This window comes from Saccoglossus kowalevskii, chromosome 17 (genome assembly GCF_978046115.1).
Source record: "Saccoglossus kowalevskii chromosome 17, keSacKowa6.1, whole genome shotgun sequence".
Taxonomy (NCBI): Eukaryota; Metazoa; Hemichordata; class Enteropneusta; family Harrimaniidae; genus Saccoglossus; species Saccoglossus kowalevskii.
In genome coordinates this window covers 23,161,283-23,172,957 of record NC_140657.1, presented here as the reverse complement: position 1 = coordinate 23,172,957, position 11,675 = coordinate 23,161,283, and positions in this window count along the sequence as shown.

Sequence of the window (11,675 nt, the reverse complement as noted above, 5' to 3'; positions counted from 1 at the left end):
TCTTTGTATTAACGCCGGTTCCAGAAATATTTATATAAATGAGAGTTTAACGAGAATTAACACAAGAAGCTTTTATACAGCACGGAAATACGTAAAGAAAAGAAAATGGTATAGTACTTGAAGCAACTTGGGCATCACGTATGTCAAAATTATGTTGGCTGAAGCATTCTCACAAAAGTACAATTTTCCTCCAAGAAACCCATATAATAACGAAAATAAATGAAAGCAAGACTGGGGCAAAAACATTTATTTTTCGCATGGAACATATCTTGCACTTGGAGTAGCAATTTTAATTCTCAAAGATCTGGACTATAGTGTCGTTAGGTGTAAAGAGTTTATAATTGACGGAGACTTTAATACCTGTTTGGTCCCAACATTAGACAAGTCAGGTGGTGAACCATAAAGCGATCAAAGTGTTCTAATGGAATCAATGAATTAATTGATGAATTTTATTTGTTTGACGTTTGGCGTGTTCTCAACCCAGACGTGAGGCATTACACCTGCTGGAGACGCAGCAACCCACTTATTCAAAGCAGGCTAGATTTCTGGCTACTGTCCCGCAATTTGAATTACAGTGTTATTAAGTGCGACATAAAGCATTCAATTAAGTCTGATCACAGCCTTATATCGTTGAGTTTAAAGTTAGGTTCTAGTGAAAGAGGTAGGGATTTTTGAAAGTTTAATGCGAATTTACTCGACGACAACAAATATACACAACTGATTAACTAAACAGTTGATAATCTTAATGTAACATATACTAATTTTACCGACAAACGATTAAAATGGGAAATGTATAAATGCGAAATACGTAGGGAAACGATTACGTATTCAATTCATAAAAGAAAAACTTGAAGCAATAATTATCGTGATTTATCTAAACGATTTAAACGACGCAATTGAACGACGATCAAAGGCAGACATGTGATGGTGACTTAACTTTAATTAAATGCACACGCACTTTTCTCTTTAAAAAACAATAAATCCCCGGGTTCCCCTCAGAATTTCACCGTTTTTTTCTGTTCAAAAATTGGGAAAATAGTATTAGATTGTTTATTTTATACTTTGGAAGTAGATGTACTTCCATTGAAAAAAAGGGTGGTAATCATACCGATACCAAAAAAAGACAAGGATTTGCGTCACCTAAAGAATTGGAGGCCTGTCACGCTGCTAAATACGGTTTATAAAATCTTAACAAAGCCCTGTCCAATAGACTTCATGAAATTTTACCACACATAATTCACCGGGATCAAACTGGCTATATCATAGGTCGCTATATCGGTCGCAATATCTGATTGATCATTGATGTATGACATGAAAGTCACAGGTGCAATCATATTCATTGATTACTTAAAGGTCATCGACTCTATTGGCTGGTGCTTCCTGTTATGTTCTTTGCGTGCGTTCAATTTCGGATATATTTTTTTAGGTGGGTCAAGGTACTCTATAGAGAGCTGTGTCAGTAATAGTGGATTTTTGACCCCTTTTTTAAAATTAGAGAGGGGTATTAGACAAGGATGTCCCATCTCTGCTCTGTTTATTATTATTTCAGTGGAGCTTCTAGCAATGTATATTAGAGGCAATAGTTCAATTGCGGGTTTAAAACTTTTTGATACAGCTGCGAAGATAGCAGATAGCAGACGACACCACACTTCTTCTAAGCGATGCTATTTCAATTCAACACTTACTGAACACGTTTTTACTTTGCAGCCGGTCTAAAAATTAACTATGACAAAACGCAGGCAGTTTGGTTAGGACAGTATTGCTTCCTGAAAAAAAGCCATTTCGCTTAAAATGAACCCAGTCACCAGCCTTGTCAATGGAAGTCTGCTTTGCCCATGATAACGAAAATCTGATTAAAATAAACTACACTACACGGTTAGAGACAATGAAAAGTATATTAAATATCTGGCAGCAACGGAATCTATCTTTATTAGGTAAAATAACCATTATTAAATTACTCGCCATTTCTCAGATCTCGTACATTAGTTCGGTTCTTTTTACACCAGATTGGGTTATTAAGAGAAATGTGATCACGAGAAAGATTGTGGTGGTCTAAACATGCTGGATACTTGGTGTTACATGAATTCCTTGAAATGTAACTGGATTAAACAATTTATTAATCCAACTGTAGCCAGTTGGAGATTCATTCCAGAAAGTTATTTTATCTATATTTTATATGTGATTTTATTAATGGGAAATTTCATCCATCTGCCATTCCAACCACACTACCCCGATTTAATAAAAAAAATGTTGAATGTTACTCAAAGTTGTCTGCTGAAGATCCAACGACAAAGCATGACATTCGTAACAGATCACTGTGGTATACTTATTTTTTTAGAAATTGGTTTAGAGCAGGTATTCTTTACGTAAAAGAAATCTTTAATGATTTTTTTTAAATATAGATAGGTTAGTAAATAAATTAAATATAAGATCATTCAACTTTTTAAATAATTTAACAATAAAAGTGGCCATCCCATCTCGATTGAAGAAAATGTTGTATGAAGGTCACAGGTCACGTACCTGCAATACAATAACTTGTAATGTACTATCTTGAAAACAATATTAGAATCTATTGATGAATACTCTTTAAGTGCCAGCTATAATTGCAGTTAATAAATGGTCAGCAATCTTTGAGGACATTCAAAATGATCAGTGAGTATAATATTTTAATATGTAACACTAGGTTACAGAAATGGGGTATAATAGATACTGATTTATGTAATGATTGTGACAAGGTCGACACATTATGTTACTTCATATTCCAGTGTAATATAGTAAACTGTTTTTGGAGTGATTGAACACGCTGGTGTAATGTAGCTATATTTGATTATTTACCATTATCTTGTAAAGATGTAATGTTTGGATTAATACCACTTAATAGAGATAATTTCATTATGAATTATTATATTTTACTTGGAAAATAGTACATATAAAAGCAAAAACATTTAAGAAACCGATCTTTTCATATTAGTTCTAATGTCTGCTTACGAGAACTGAAAAAATAAGATTCTATAAAGAAAAAAAAGGCAAGAACAAACTGCTGGCAAATACCAAGAATTTACTTCATTGTGGGCTGTAATTTTTATTCTATTATTATAAGCTCGTACATTATACCAATTTGTTTTAAATTTGTCATGTTCCAACGAATAATTTTGCCACCATTAGAGTAATTGTTTCTAGGGGTGCATTTTAAACAATCAACTGGATATTTGTCATGTAGCATTTACGTCACATGTTTTAGCTACCATCTGGAACTTTTTGCTAAAATGAAAAAATTGGGAATTTACCTCGCCGATCATCTAGATATTTGGTATACAGCATATATGACATAAGTTTTGTTTACAAGATAAATGTCTTTATTTTGATTGACCACTTGGTTTGGCCACCAACTTGAATGTTTGCCAAAAATTACCTCAATTTAAGGCATTTCTGTTCCATGGATGCTTTTACCGATCAAAATGTTCTTTTCCATGTAGCTGAATGACAGAATAATCTTCTGATATAAATAACATTTATATCAATGGAAACACATTTAAGTATATGCAGCCTTCAAAGATCGGAATAGGCTATTCTATAGTTTAAATTATTTATTTATTGGCTTGAGGTTAATAAGTAAAGAACACTATTTTCCTCTTTCCTTTTAGAACATGATTGAAGGGATAGTGTGACGTTTCAAAAAACATGATAAAAACGAGTGTTAAATTGACAAAACAAGGATTATTTAAGAAAACAGGTGTGTAATTGTGAAAATGTTGTCAACATAGCTTGTAATATTGAGTTTGCATCATGTTTTAGGTTCCTCTGGTTCATCAGTGGCAGATGGCATTAGTGATAGATGCTGATAAGCAATTATAACAGACAACATTGAAAATGAAATCATTTATAGGACCATTAACACCTAATGTTCCCTTGATTGATGTTGACATGTCCCGGGATGGATATTATAGTACATATTATATATTTCATCACTTCACAGAATCACTCCTGTATCACGATAGCTCAGATTGAAACTTGTTATGCACTATCATGTTATAACACAAATTTGGGAATCACATTAAGAATTCAAACTGCGCTATTACAAAGTTTCGTCATCCTAATACTTAATCAAGTAGTCATATGTTACGTAATACCCCTAAAAATGACATCTACATCACAGACCCAGTGATAGCATACATTAATACTTTGTTTAAAAATGAGTTTAATAGAAAGCTAAATATGTATTTTTTATATATTCACGAATGTGTCAACTTCTAGTTTATAGAATCAATTTATAACGATGGAAATGTTGTTGTCAAAAAGTTAAATTACTTAACAATCAGAAATAAAATATAAAACTCATGACATCCAACAGAGTGTAGAGCCGTTTTGTTCGTTAACTAAATTCGCAGCGATAGTCATACTTTTATTTATTATGACAGTTTATTTCTTTCTGGGCAAATATAAAAGGGTTTCATGCACAGACATCTCCAGTTAACAATACATACAGCTATTGAACTTATACATAAAATAAGTGAGTTGAGAATCATTTGGTAGCCTTCATTAAATGGCAGACGGGAACACACGATAAGCATAAACCAATTACTTCTGATATTCTGTTCTGGTAACGTGTCTTTATTGGATAAGATAATTTCATGACAACAAATACGCACCCTATCTTTTTACTGGGGCTATCTTCATAAAACATTACACTAATCATCAGCAGACCTCTTAGTCATACAATTCATTTGATTTCATTTCTATCAAACGGAAAATATTTTTGCATCATCATAAACAATGTATTCCAATAATAATAATTAGTTAACGTATAATTTTAATGAAATCATAACGTTATTTAATATGATATTTTATATAAAGGTACCATTGAAGGGACAGTATAACATTGTTATTTATCCGACAATTTACAATGTTTTTTTTGGAGAGTCGGATTCCTTCTGTTATATTGTTTTTCAGCAGCGGAGGTATTTCTGCCAGTATGCCAGTTTGTATTCCGACTGTAGAATGCAACATAATTCACTTCTAGCAAACTGCCTGGGACACTATTTGCACCACTTGGTTGGGTTATGATAATTTGTTTAGTGGTCTTTTTATACCCTTACAGCATTGGTTGATTATGGGCTGCAGTTTAAAACCGACCATCCAGTGAATGGGGGAAGCTACGTTAAAAAGTCCTTAATATCATGCTCATCAAGAGCAATTTTATTTACCTTTTTTTCAATTTTTTATTCAATTAATACCTAATCATCCTTTAAAGTAACAACATTGTAAAGCAACAGTATTGCAATTCTCAATTGAATATTCTCTAATTTCTATTTCCTTTTTAATAGATACAGCACTACTCGTTGGAGATGACAACAATTTGTACGCACGTGATGAAAGTGGCTATGTGTCCCTTGTTCCATATACCAATGGTATTATCGATATTGTTTTCATGGGTGACGGTTCTTTACTCGCCGTGAATACAAAAAACGAAATGGTGCTAAAGTATAAAATGGAAGATCAAGGATGGACTGAGATAGTACCAAACTCTTGCTGTGTGATTAGTGTAGATATTAAGGACAGCCTCTTTATTGGTGTCGGAATCGATAACCATCTATATACAAAAAATACATTGAATGATGTTTGGAATGGCCCAATTGCAGACAGTGGATTCGTGCAAAAGGTGATCACATTCAATAAAGATATAAATAAAGATATATATGATAATACAATACTGGCAGTGGATACAAATGGTGTAATAGTAATAACATCAAAGGACAGTGTACCTTTTTGGCAATATGCAGGAATCAATGACAATGTGAAAGATTTTACGGTGGTACCATCAGGTTTTATTGATCCAATAATGTATGATGACCCTTTCTTTCAAGCAATATGCTATGGTGAATTGCCAGATAGTTTTACTGCTATCGATAGTTATCATGGATCTGGCAGCTCTGAGGGGTCGAATAACTCTGAAAATTCAGATGGATCTGTTGACTCTGGTTCTACTGGAATCTCCGACGGATCTGCTAAGTCTAGCTCCAATTCATCATTTGACAGAATATACCCAGCAACAGGTAAACAGTGATACATATATAAAATGAAACTTTTTCTCTATGCATATATTTCTCTATGGAAATTGCATTTAAAAAAATATTAAATTTTACTTCCTTACAATAAATTGTTATAATTGTATTATAACTTTCTAGAAGATCCTCACACTTCAGTTGCTATGCCTGGTGCATCGTATTCGGCGAGTCACTATATAACAGGAGAAATGGATCAAAGCAACGTGATTGCTGTTGGGAAGGATGGTTATCTTTATACTGGAATCCCAATGGGTGACCATGCATATCAATATCATGGCCCAATTCATGGCTCATGCTGTATGATAGACATTGCTAGTCTACCTGACAAAACACTTGTAGGTGTTCAAGGGGACAATATGTTATATGCTAAAACAAATTTAGTGGACGGTAGTTGGATTCGAAGTTATACAGATAGCTGCTGCATTGTAAGTGTGGACGTGTTACCTGGTGGTGAAATAATAGCAGCCAGTATCGAAGATATGTTGCTCATTAGATCAAGTACAAATGCTAAATGGAGTATAACAATTCATATTGGCATGCACACTGCAAAACTTACCTTAATTCCAAACAGTTTTGATATAATTGGGATTAGTGAAGATAGTACACTCATTATTCATACTGACGGTGTGTGGAAGACACTCGACAACGACCTGTTCGTTCTACCTATCACTGACTTGACTGTAGATGAGGAAGGCAATTATGGTGCCTTGGTTCCCGGAATGTCAGAATTATCAAATGGGGACCAGATTCACATTGTCAGCATTGCATATGTCGATTTTCCTCTGCAAGGTATTTTCTAAACTTGTTTGTGCAACACTCAATTTTATATTGTCATTGACAACACTGATTTGTTTTGGCAGAGTGTAACTCAATGAATTTAGTAATGGTTTCATTAAATCATGGATTACTATTCGTCATAAAATTCATTGGATATTGCAGTCACCATGAATTGGCGTTGTTCTAAATAGTAACCTTTTCATTCACCAAAATAATGTTCAGATACAAATATATTGGATATTAAACACACTAGAACCATAATGCTCATTGGACTGTTGTAGTTTGCTCTCTCACTGTTACATTCCCAAACTTTCGACTATTTAATTTCAATTCAAATATTATATTTTTATTCATTTTAGATTATATGGGGTCTCCTCCGACGATAGGTAAGTTGAGAAAATCAAAATAAACCCTATAAAAACTAGCCACAAAAAACAATTATTCTGTATTAATGTTTGCAATTCAAAATCAATTAATTTAGCTTCGCTGTTATTTATTATTTTGTTTGCCGTTTCATGTCCAGAAATAATCATCTCTGCACATGTACATTATATATATATATATATATATATATATATATATATATATATATATATATATATATATATATATATATATATATATATATATATATATAACAGTACATCAATGTTTTGCCAAATGTCACTCAAATGTACATTTACTGGTTCTAGTTCAATTGTATCTTTGTTTACAGACTACCAGGACATTTCTACTAGTGGTACTTTCAATGGCGAACATGGTTCAATTTCTTCTGAAAACAGTGGATTAGGTAAGATACATTCAATACAAAACATCGCTTATTCACGAATATGAATTTATAAATAAAATAGTTTTACCTGGATTCAAGTAAATTTCACCAGAATTGTTATTCCAAATTCTAGGTACTGCGACCAAGATTGTATTGCCGCTGATTATAATTGCTCTACTGATTGCGGGATGTATTGGTGTATATTACTACAGAACAAAACACTTGTGGCTTGGTACGCCATGACACCACACTCCATTCTCAGAGTTCCTTGCGGTTAGATAAGTTAGATAAATGTATGTGTCACTTGTTAAGTCCTGTTTTCAGGTCATTTAGATCATTTTATTTTCTTGTAAACCCTATCAATATACGTTATAATAATGAGTGTTTCTACCTCAGCATGGAGAATTCGAATTGAATTATTTACGGAACCTACAAAACTGATGAAATGTTGAATTAGCCGAGTAGTGTGCTATCATCTTGGACATATGTACATGACATATGTAAATGGGATTCTGATGGTCTGTTTGTATTTTTGTACTTGCATTCACTGTGCTTGTATATAACTGTGTATTCTTTGGTTTGCATTATTTGCTGTGGTATTAGGAAGCAAATGGTCGTTTGTCGCCATGTCTTCCCATTGTCTGTTGCATATTACTACTAGTGTCATTTATAACCCGATAGTATCTCGTCTTCTACTCCTTGCGGGTGACATTGAAACCAAGCCAGGTCCTGAGAGTGATATCATCAAAACTATGAAAGAAATGAAAATGGAACTTCTTGGTGAATTACCTAGACGATGTTAACATCAAACAAGTTGAACTACAATCAACATGAGACAGTTTTAGCGATCAGTTTGACGACTTTCGCGTTTCACATGCTAATGTTAAAGACAAAGTAAACAAAAACAAAGGCAATGATCAGGTGAATCGATTAAATTTGGAAGCAGTTGATCAGACGTAATGATGTAATTATCACAAGAATAGATAATGTTGAAAAAGATGTTGATGATCTGGAAGGTCTCTTAAGACGGAATAATGTCTGATTTTATGGCATTAAATCGGAAATCAACGAAACAGCTGACGAATGTAAAGAAAAGGTAGCATCATTGTTAAATAGTCATGTTCATGGTAAAACTTAGTCAAAACGTGATATTGAAATTGCACATCGTACAGGTAATGCGGACGAGGGCCACCAACCAATAATTGCTAAATTCCAATACGGAGTGGATAAAATTATCGTGCTTTCTGCGAGATCTGAGTTAATAAAGTTGGTATATATAATGATCTAACTAAACGTCAACGTAAATCACTCAGATTTGAAAAAAAAAATTAAAAAAGGGAAAACTGTTCATCATAGAGAATTCTAGGCAAAGGAGTCATAGTAATGTTACTCCAATTGTAAATCGTCAATAGTTTACTACCAATCATCGTCCAATGACAATATCTCAAGCCCGTGGAAGTGGTCATATGAGAAAAGAATAACAAACTGGCCGTGGCCCAAAACCTTAAAATTGACTTTAATACAAACAATGGTATTGAAGTCTTTGAAAATTAACGCATCAGTATTCTAGCTACTTTGCCCGATGTATTTGTAATCGTTGTTGATGACAGGAACGCACGTACAGGTGAAGAACTTGATTACACAGTTGACGATAATTCTAGATATGTTCTAGTAGAATTCTTCAATATTCCTAGACTTTGAAAAGACAAAGTCACAAATACATTTAGTCGTTCCTTATTGACATTATGTAATACATTTAATTTACATATGTTATAACTTTGACATGAATTTTACTAATCGTGAGATTCAAATTGTTGTAACTTTACATGCATTACTAGTACAGGCGCAAGTGTTCTCGATTATGTATTGGTATCATCTGGCGTGTTTCATAATATTAGAAATTTCTCAATCCCAATCCACTTAAAATCTGACCATTTACCTTTAAAGTTTGTCATGAATATTTATCAACAATTCGATTTGTGTTACCATGACAATTTAAATGTTTCTTGTTCAAAGTATGTGTGGAACCCTGATAAAGCCGAACAATTTGTTCGTGATTTGTGTTCAGTAAATTTCGTTTAATAACTTCATTGAGGATCCAGAATCTTATATTGAGGATTTTATCTTGAAATTTGGCGAATTATGTCGCAGTGCTGCTACCAAATGTAACATGCATAAACATGTTGTTATCCGTTCTCACAATTTTCAAAGACAGCCTTTTTGGTTTGATGATGACTGTAATTAATAAAAGTTTTACAAATACAGTTTGCTGAGACAATTTCAAAAGTAGGGGAACTAAACCTTTTGATTGAACTTAGTGACGCTAAGAAATGTTTTAAAGCAATGTGTCGTCATAAAAAAGAAATTTTCTTGAAAATAAAAAAGCCAATTTGATTTCTTTAGCTAATCGTAAAAGATTTTGGTCAGCACTCAGAAACCATACTTTTACGCCTACTCCTGGAGGCGCTCAAATTCCCCCTGTTGAATGGTATGATTATTTTCAGGATTTCTTTTCACAAAAGTTCAGTTTGTAGGGATTTATCCTCAGAGTTGAAATGGAGGATTTGGCCTCTTTAAATGATACTAATATTGGCTTGAACTTTGACCTTTTAAATAGACCAATTTCTAAAGATAAAATATACCAAAGCATAAATTCATTGAAACCCGGCAAATTATCTTGATGACATTATTCGCGAATATTTCAAATCAACACGTGATCAAATAATTCCCTATTCAAATATTCTCTTTAATAGATTGTTGGACAGTGGAATATTTCCAACACTTTGGTCTAAGGCTATTATAATACAATTGTTTAAGAAGGGTTCCACAAACCTTCCTGGCAATAGGAGGATTTCTTTGCTAAGTATTTTCAGTCATTGATTCAGAAATATTATACTATGAAAACGGGTAAATTTTACTGTTCTTTTATTGATTTCTCCAAATACTTTGACACTGTAGAACGTCAAAGGCTTTGGTATGTCTTGTTAAAAGGGGTGTCCATGGCAAAATGTTCAAAATACCAAATAGCCTATATAGTGATGTTAAATCGTCTGTGAAATCATATGCTGGCAACACAGATTATTTTACCTGTCCAATAGGCGTCTGTCAGGGATTCATACTGAGACCTTTTCTATTTCTTTCTTTATAAATGATTTTGTTCTTTTTTCAAAATAGTGTTATATGTTACAATGATTGTTAAATTGTTGATGCTCTTATTGTAAACAATGGAAAATGTCTGTTAATATGCAGAAAACTAAAATTATTGTCTTTAAGTGTAGTGGGCATGTTGTCAAAATTCAAAAATGGTCATTTAATGGGGAGAAGGTTGTTTCTTATTACAAATATTTGGCATTTTATTTTCCTGTCGTCTTAAGTGGTCGTACGCCACTAAAATTCTTGCTCAACAAAGTAGAAATTCTCTTTTGAGTGTTTCAACTACAATTGGTAATATTGGTCAACTTCCCATTAACATATTTAACAAAATGTTTGATTCAATGCTCGTCCCAAATTTAATGTACGCCTCTGAAATATGGGGATACCAACGTTATGAATATTTAAAACACGTACAACTATTTGCATATAAAATGTATCTGGGCGTAACCAAAAATGCACCAAATGTCACTGTTTTGAGGGAATGTGGGCGTTACCCAATTTAGTTGTTAATCGCAAAGGATGTATTAAATATTTGGCCAAAGTGATTAATATGCCAAGTCATCGTTTCCCAAATAAATGCTCTATAATATTGAGCTTTCGGCTCTACGTTTAAAATATAATTGTTATACTTATGTAATTATGTACATGATGCTTGGGAAACCCAACAAGTCTGTAACATAGACGATTTTGTTAAGATATTCACTTCACGTTTTAAGGAAGTATTGTTTTCTGAATGCTATTACGAAATCTCATCACCTTATAAATTGCTTGTTTATCGGAGTTTCACAACCACTTGTAAATACTCATTCCCACAGAGTAATATTGTCACGTTTACGCTGCTCGTGTAACCATTTACGGATTGAAACTTACAGAAGAAATGATATGGAAAGACATGAACGGTTTTGTATCTT